We start from the raw sequence: 8,343 nt of genomic DNA, 5'->3' as shown, positions 1-8,343 counted from the left end.
TCTATCTATCTATCTATCTATCTATCTATCTATCTATCTATCTATCTATCTATCATCTATCTATCTATCTATCTATCTATATCTATATATACATATATATAATTTTTTTCTCTCCAACTACCCTAATACTGACAAAGATCTCATGAGTTATAAATATCATCTTTCCATGCAGGAATGTAAACAGTTCAACTTTAATAAGTCTCTTATGATTTCTCTTTCCTGTTTGCCTCTTCATGTTCCACTTGAGTTTTGTATTTGAAAGTCAAATTTTCTATTTAGCTCTGGTCTTTTCATCAAAAATGCTTGAAAGGCCTCTATTTCACTGAATGACCATTGTTTTCCCCTGAAGGATTATACTCAGTTTTGCTGGGTAGGTGATTCTAGGTTGCAATCTTATCTCCTTTGCCCTCCATAATATTATACTCCATGCCCTGCGGTCCCTTAATGTAGAAGCTGCTAAATCCTGTGTTGTCCTGATTGTGTTTCCACAATACTTGAATTGTTTCTTTCTGGCTGCTTGTAATATTTTCTCCTTGACCTGGGAACTCTGGAATTTGGTTACAATATTCCTAGGAGTTTTCCTTTGGGAATCTCTTTCAGGAGGTGATTGATGGATTCTTTCAATTTCTATTTTGCCTTCTGGCTCTAAAATATCAGGGCAGTTTTCCTTGATAATTTCTTGAAAGATGATGTCTAGGCTCTTTTTTTGATCATGGCTTTCAGATAGTCCAATAATTTTTAAATTCTCTCTCCTGGATCTATTTTCCAGGTCAGTTGTTTTTCCAATGAGATATTTCACATTGTTTTCTAATTTTTCATACTTTTGGTTTTGTTTTACAGTGTCTTGATTACTCATAAAGTCACTAGCTTCCAATTGCTCCATTATAATTTTTAAGGAAGTATTTTCTTCAGTAAGCTTTTGGAATTCCTTTTCCATTCGGCCAATTTTGCTTTTTAGGGCACTTTTCTCCTCATTGGCTTTTTGGACCTCTTTTGCCTTTTGGGTTAGGCTATTTTTTTAAGGTGTTATTTTCCTCAGTATTTTTTTGGGTCTCCTTCAGCGAGCTGTTGACTTGTTTTTCATGATTTTCTTGCATCACTCTCATTTCTCTTCCCAGTTTTTCCTCTACTTCTCTTACTTGCTTCTCAAAATCCCTTTTGAGCTCTTCCAAGTCCTGGGACTGATTCATATTTTTCTTGGAGGCTTTGGATGTAGGAACTTTGACTTTGTTATCTTCTTCTGGTTGTATGTTTTAATCTTCTTTGTTACCAAAAAAAGATTCTATGGTCTGACACTTCTTGAGAGATTTGCTCATGATCCCAGACAATTACTTGAGTTATAAACACTTTATTAATGTGGAGGTCTGCTTCCAATGTGGAGAATGTACTGTCCCAAGCTTCGGGGGTTTGTACAGCTGTTTTCAGAGATACTTCTAGGAACCTGTAAATTTTCAGTTCTTCCGAGGTGGTATGATAAGGGGAGAGGCATTTACTCCTTTCCTGGCCTGTGCTCTGGTCTATGAGTGACCACAAGCACTCTTTTCTGTCTTGGAACTGTGAGGAGGATTTCCTCTCCACCACCACTACAAGTCCCACTATGCCAGCACTGCTCCTCCTCTCCCCAGGACCACCCCTCAGAACTGTGACCCAGCTCCAAGCACGGGCAAAGCAAGAGATTCCTGCCTCAGCACTGGCAAAGAGATCCCTGCAATCCCCTCTGATCAACCACTGGATTCCCCCTCAGTCTGTGGGCTGAAAGCTCAGGAGGCAGCCGTTGCCCCAGGGCCATGCTCTGGAACTGGGGCTGAGTCCTAGCTTCTCTCTCATCACAGAAACAGACTTTTCCCACTGACCTTTTAAGTTGTCTTTGGCATTTGTGGGTTGAGAAGTCTGGAAACCGCCACAGCTGCCCGTGATTCACTCCTCTGAGGCCCGCTCCAGGTTCTCTGCGGCCTGCGCGCCCACGCCGAGCTCCGTTCCTCTCCCAGCCCGGCGCGATATACCTTTCCAGTCAACCATCCAGGTTGTCTTGGGCTTGAAATTTGTTCACTCTTTTTGTGGGTTCTGCTCTAGAATCAAATCTAAACTCCTCTAGAATTGAAAGCCCTTCACAATCTGGTTCCAACTCATGTTTCCCAAATTATTTCACAAGACCCTCCTTTATACACCCATTGATCTGGTCAAACTGTCCTTAGAGTTCCACATACATAACACTCCACTTCCCATCTTGGCCTTTTGCTCTGACCATCCCCCATGCTTAGAACACCCTCCACCCTCATCTCTGCCTCTTATAATCCTTAGTGATCAGAACAAGACTCAGTGCCCCATTCTGCACATGAAATACCACGTGAAGCCTTTCCTTATCCCTCTATTCCAGCTGTTAGCACCCCTCCATCACCTTGTAATTAGATAGAGATATATTATACACTATACAAAAGTTATACCTTGTACACACACATACACTGTTCCTATATGTGTATATAATCTTATAGGATCATAGATCTACAACTGGAAAAGCTTGTCTAGCCTGACCTCATTTTATAGATGAGAAAACTGAGGCCCAGAAAGGTGAAGGGACCTGGCCAAAATCACAAAGCATTAGTGGTAGGATTGGAAACCAAGTCTCACATGTTGTCTCCAATGTGTTCTGACCACTAAGATCAAGCTCATGTAGAATGTAAGCTCCTTGAGGGCACAGACCACCAGACTTTTTCCTCATATCCCCAACACTGAGCACTGTGCCCTGTATAGGTAGGCATCTAATAAATCCTTGTTGATTGATTGATATGTGTCAGGGTAAGTCAACTTGAAAGGGGTCAAGGAATGAGTGAGAGGCGAGGGAGTGGAGTGGATGGAGAGAATACAAGCCACTCTTTATAAGTTTTCCAAGGATAGCACTTGCTCTGGAGCAACTATCCCAACCTCCACAGATGCTGATGAATCAGTTCCCCCAGCATGGCTATTATGACTCCCCTTGGGTTTCTAAGGGCAACTCCAGGGTGTGGGGGAGCGGAGGGGTGTCTTTTCACTGTATTCACAAGCCCCTACCAGTGTGCTTCCCCTTCTTGATTCTCAGTTGACATAAAGTAGTTAGCCAGATTTAATCAGCTTTTTAAAAAAGGTATTTACTGTCATGGTGTAGTTGGTACGAAACCTTCCCCTTCCCCAAAGTAAATGACACACTCTGACCAGCACCGACAAAGTCGAGGGGAAAGCAGGTTCAGGATTCGGAAGCACATTTAGTAAAAGGGCAATTCAGGGACAGCTGGGTGGCGCAGTGGCTAGAGCACCAGCCCTGGAGTCAGGAGGTCCTGAGTTCAAATGCAGCCTCAGACACATAATACTTCCTAGCTGTGTGACTCTGGGCAAGTCACTTCGCCCCAATTGCCTCACTAAAAAAAAGAAGAAAAAAAAAGGGCAGTCCATAGCTCCTAGAAGTTCTATTTGCCCGAGTTCCCAAGATGTTTGCTTTAAGTATGGGGTAGTTTTTTTTGTTTTGTTTTTTGTTTTGTTTTTTGATCTTTGTTTTTTTTCCTGCTGAGCTCTTTACTGAGCTGGCATCTATATCCAATCCATCCTTGTCTCCCAGCACAGGCACTACTGTCAGCTGTTCCAAAGATGTGCTAAGATGTTGAGAAGAGAGCAGGAAGTCCAGCATCCTCCAGACCCTTAAAGCTCCCAAGATCCTCCTTCAGCCAAAGTGACAGGAAGGGAAGCTGAGGCAAGCCCCCAAGGGCTTCCTTCTCAGAGGTTTCTCTAAAATGCTTCCTGCTGTCTCACCACTGAGTGGAATCCCCAATTCTAACTAGCTCCATGGGCACATACAAGCTGCAGAGACAGTGATCAAGCCTTAAATTAAGCTGAGCAAACTTCCCTTTGTACCTGTGAAGGTAGCCCTGTTCCCTTCATACCTAGTAAACTACTGAGATGGTTTTTCATCTGATAACTACATCAGGGTCATACTGGAAAGGGGGAGGGGAAAAATACACTTTGGGGAATAACAGAAGGAATAGAAGATGATTTCAGGATGGGGGAGAGGTGGATTGAGAGGACTGAAGGGAATATGAGGGTGAGAGAAGATGGGTAAGCTTCTTTCGGGGAGGAGCTGGGTCGTTTTTGTCTTTGCCTTTTATCCTCAACCCTTCGCACAGGGTCACACACAGACTCCTTGTACATAGGAACACAGATTTAGAGCCAGAAGGGACCTGAAATATCCCTTAGTCATAGGATCTTAGATTTAGGACTAGAAGAAAACTTGGAGGTCACCTAGTCTAACCTTACCCCTCGTTTTACAGATGACAAAACTGAGGTGATAACAAAAGAGAGAAACAAGCATTTATTAAGCACCTACTATGTGCCAGACACTTCACAATTATTATCTCATTTGATCCTCACAACAACCTAGTGAGATAGGTACTATGATTATTCCCATTTTACAGTTGAGGAAATTGAGGCATACAGAGACTTAGTGACTTGCCCAGGGTGACAAAGACAGTCAATATCTGAGGCTGAATTTGAACTCAGGTCTTCCTGACTCCAGGCCTAGTGCTCTATCCACTGTGGTGCCACCTAACTGCTTTTAAGGCCACTTTTCCAAGATAACACCAGGAGCTTTAGGTGGGATTAGAACCCAGAATCTTCTCGTGTTAAATCCAGCCACCTTTCTGCTGTCACAAGTCTAACCTCTTCATTTTGCAGATTTCATAGAAGCCCGAAGAGGTGGTGACTTGCCCACTGTCACAAAGTAGCAGAGGTCAGATTCAAACCTGACCCCCCAACTTCCAGTCCCACACTCTTTCAATCAACCAATAAGCATTGATTAAGCAACTACTAGACACTGGAGACCAAATTAAGCTAGACACTGGAGATCCTCTCTGAGCTTCTATTTGACGGGGGAGAGACCATATGCACACAAAAAAGTCTACAGAAAATAAATGCATGGGGGGCAGCTAGGTGGCAAAGTGGGTAGAGCACCAGCCTTGGAGTCAGGAGGACCTGAGTTCAAATCTGACCTCAGACACGAGAGGCTTACTAGCTGTGTGACCCTGGGCAAGTCACTTACCCCCATTGCCTAGCAAATAAATAAAAAAACAAATAAACAAATACATGGTGCTTTGTGCCCATCTGCCTCCCCAACCAAGGCTCCCGGCTCTCAGCCACCCCCAGGCTTTAGGTTCTGAAGCTCAGCTTGTGTGAGATGGCTGAGTCCCTTTCAAGCTCACTCAGGAGGTATTTGCTTTGTGATTATGGAATCTAATGGAATAGCTGCCTTCAAACACCTCATGACAGAAGGACTAGATCAATCCCTTGGCTCAGGCTGACCTAGAACTCGTTTACAAAAGATGCAAATTTCAGTTCCCTCTAAGAGAGAGCTTCCTTACAAGAAGGACTGTCCAAAGTTGAAGGGCGAGGGGAGGGGAGGGGAGGGGAGGGGAGGGAAGGGGAGAAGTCTGGCCTTGAATAGGAAGAAGACTCTGTGTGTGTGTGTGTGTGTGTGTGTTTATGCCTTTGTCTTACAACCCTCCCCCATATCCCCCACATCTCAGACCCCTTTGTACCTCCAGGGCCATGCACCGAATATGAGTTCAGGGAGATTTTGTTGACAGCTGAGAGGGGATTCCTGGGGAGCCCGGCAGCAAGTTGCCAGGAGTCTCCCCTTCCCTTGGGGGCCTGTGGTGGAGGAAAGGGTGCCTTTTGTACAGGAGTAGCACTAGATGGCCCTCACTCTACTGTTCTGTCCCTTCTGATCTAGCCTCCTTCAGCCCCTCTATCTTCCGAGTGGTGGGTGGGGCAAGCGAGCAGCCTGAAAGCAGCATAACCTAATCAATCACAGATTGTGAGGTGACAGGGACTCTTGCTGTCATCCTGTTCAACTCTTTTGTTTTATAGATGAGGAAACTGAGTCTTGGAACCAGGATTTGAATTCAGGTCCTCTCCCAATCCAGTGTTTTTTCCAAAGCCCCATTCTGGTTTTTTTTTTTGTTCGTTTGTTTGTTTTTGTATTGTTTTGTTTTTTGGCTAGGCAATGGGGTTAAGTGACTTGCCCAGGGTCACACAGCTAGTAAGTGTCAAGTGTCTGAGGCCGGATTTGAGCTCAGGTCCTCCTGACTCCAGGACCAGTGCTCTATCCACTGCGCCACCTAGCTGCCCCAAAAGCCCCATTCTGTGAAAGCCCTAATCAACACTTACTAGGCACCTACCATGTACCAGGGACCAGAAATACAGAGAAAAAATTGAAATATTCCTTTCCTGGAGAGCTTACATTCCATCAAGGAAAACAACGTACAGATATATATGTATATGTATATATGCATGTATGTATGTATGCACCCATCCATATGTATGTGCGAACACAGGCATACACAGGCACTGGGGAGTGGGGGAGAATCAGAAAAAGCGTCATGTGAAGGTAGCAGGAGCTGAGCCTTGAAGGATAATTGTGGAGCTCGGGGGAGTGCCCCGGGCACCCAGGCATGGGGCATCATCAGTGTAAAAGCCATGTACAGACTAGATAAGGACCTCCTAAAAGGCCCGTCTGACTGGACAGTGGTCGTGGAAAAGGGAGTTCTGTGTGATAAGGCTGGAGAGCTAGAATGGGGCCTGCTTGTGAAGGGCTTTGAATGCCCCCTGGGGGAAAGCCAGGGCCGTCCCCTCTGCCCAGCCTCCTCCAGGCTGCCCTGTGTGATCTTCTCCAGCCAGGAGAGACTCCTGTCCTCAGACCCCTCAGGCCTCTCTGTCTGCCCTCCACGGTGCACATAAGCATTTTCTTCCTTGCGTCTTCCTTATTTGCATCGGGTCTGAAACTCCCCAGCTCAGGGACCGGGTTGTTTTCCACCTTTGCAGGCCAGGGCCTAGCATAGAGCAAGCAGGTGGTGATCCGAACCGCAGCAAGGCCCAGGCCCCACTCCCTAGACCTGGCCAGGAAGCCTGACTTTGGTCCTTGGATCCTGAGGGCATAGCATCACATATCTGGAGCTGGAGGAGCCCTTGGGGGGATTCAAGTCCAATCCCCTCATTTGGCAGATGAGGAAACTGAGGCTGAGGCGGGGATGGCATGCCCAGTGTGACAGAGCTGTAAAAGTCTGAGCAGGATTTCTGATGCCAAGCCCTGAGCTCTACCCACTGTATCACTTGGCTGTGGTGAGGCCTGGACCTGAAGGAGGAGACCAGGCCCCTGTCCACGGCCTTGGGGGCCAGGATTGAAGCTTGGGCCCAGGTTCTGGTATAGGCTGCTCAAAGGCACTGATTTCGACACTCCTTCCTCCTGGTCTGAGCGGCAAAGGGCCTTCTTTGCAAAAAAGAAAAAACAAAAAGGTCTTTCTGTAGCAAATCCCCAGGGTAGGTGAGGATCTGGAGGATCTGTGTCCTCAGCTGTCATGCCTGTCCTCCACCTTCCAGGAGACCACGGCCTAACCCGTGCAGATGCCGCTTCCGATGTCCGGGGCTTCCACCCCAGCCCAAGCACCGCCCCCCTCCCCCACCCTCACCGCCCTGATCCTTGCCCAGGCACTGCCCTCCTGGGTCCTCGCCCCAGCCGTGGCCCAGGCTGAGGCTGAGGGCGCCCCTGGGATTCTAGGCATCCGGGGGGGGGGGGGGCCCGGGGGCCCCCAGCTCTAGGCTGGCCCTTCCGAGAGCAACTGTGCGAGCCTCGCTGGGCGCCGGGCGCTGGGCGCTGGGCGGGAGCGGGCACAGCCAGACAGCCCTAGCCCGCCTCTGGCAGTCTCTTACTCCTCCTCCCCCAAATCTGGGGGACCAGGAGAAGACTGATGCCGCCGCCTGCTGGAGGCAGGCGGGGACACAGTGCAGCGAGGAACCCCTCAATCTGCCGGCTCTCCGAAAGCCCCAGCCCAGTCTGGGCGCATCCCAGGGCGGGGCTCTTCGGACGGGTCTAGGTGCCCGGGTGGGACGGGGGCAGCCTCTGGTCCGTCTGTGCTCTGGTGCACTGACCCCCAAGCCGGGGGACCTGGAGAGCCCACCCCCTGGGTGCCCCCTCCTCCCAGCGGAGGGCGGGATCCCGCGGCGGAACTCGCCCCCCGGCGGCGGCCAGGGGCAGTACGAGGGGGAGGGGGGCCCTTCCCTCCTCCCCTCGGCCCCTCCCCCTCCTGCCTCCTCTCCTGCGCCCGCCCTGACAGCCGCAGCCGCGTTGTCCGTGCGGGGCCGCTGCGGCTGCGGGGCCGGGGGCTGCCCCGGGACCCCCCGCCCGCCCAGGCTCAGGCTCGGGCTCGGGGCCGCCTAGCCGGGCCCCCGCCCCGTCTGGCTCCGCCCGCCCGCCCACCCGGCGGCCCCGCCGGGGATGCGGCGGAGGCGGCGGCGGAGGCCGAGGCCGTGGCTCTGAGTCCGAGC

This window comes from Vombatus ursinus, unplaced genomic scaffold (assembly GCF_900497805.2).
Source record: "Vombatus ursinus unplaced genomic scaffold, bare-nosed wombat genome assembly UNPS02011369.1, whole genome shotgun sequence".
NCBI lineage: Eukaryota > Metazoa > Chordata > Mammalia > Diprotodontia > Vombatidae > Vombatus > Vombatus ursinus.
The sequence above is the reverse complement of the archived record's forward strand: the minus strand, read 5'-3'. Positions refer to the sequence as shown.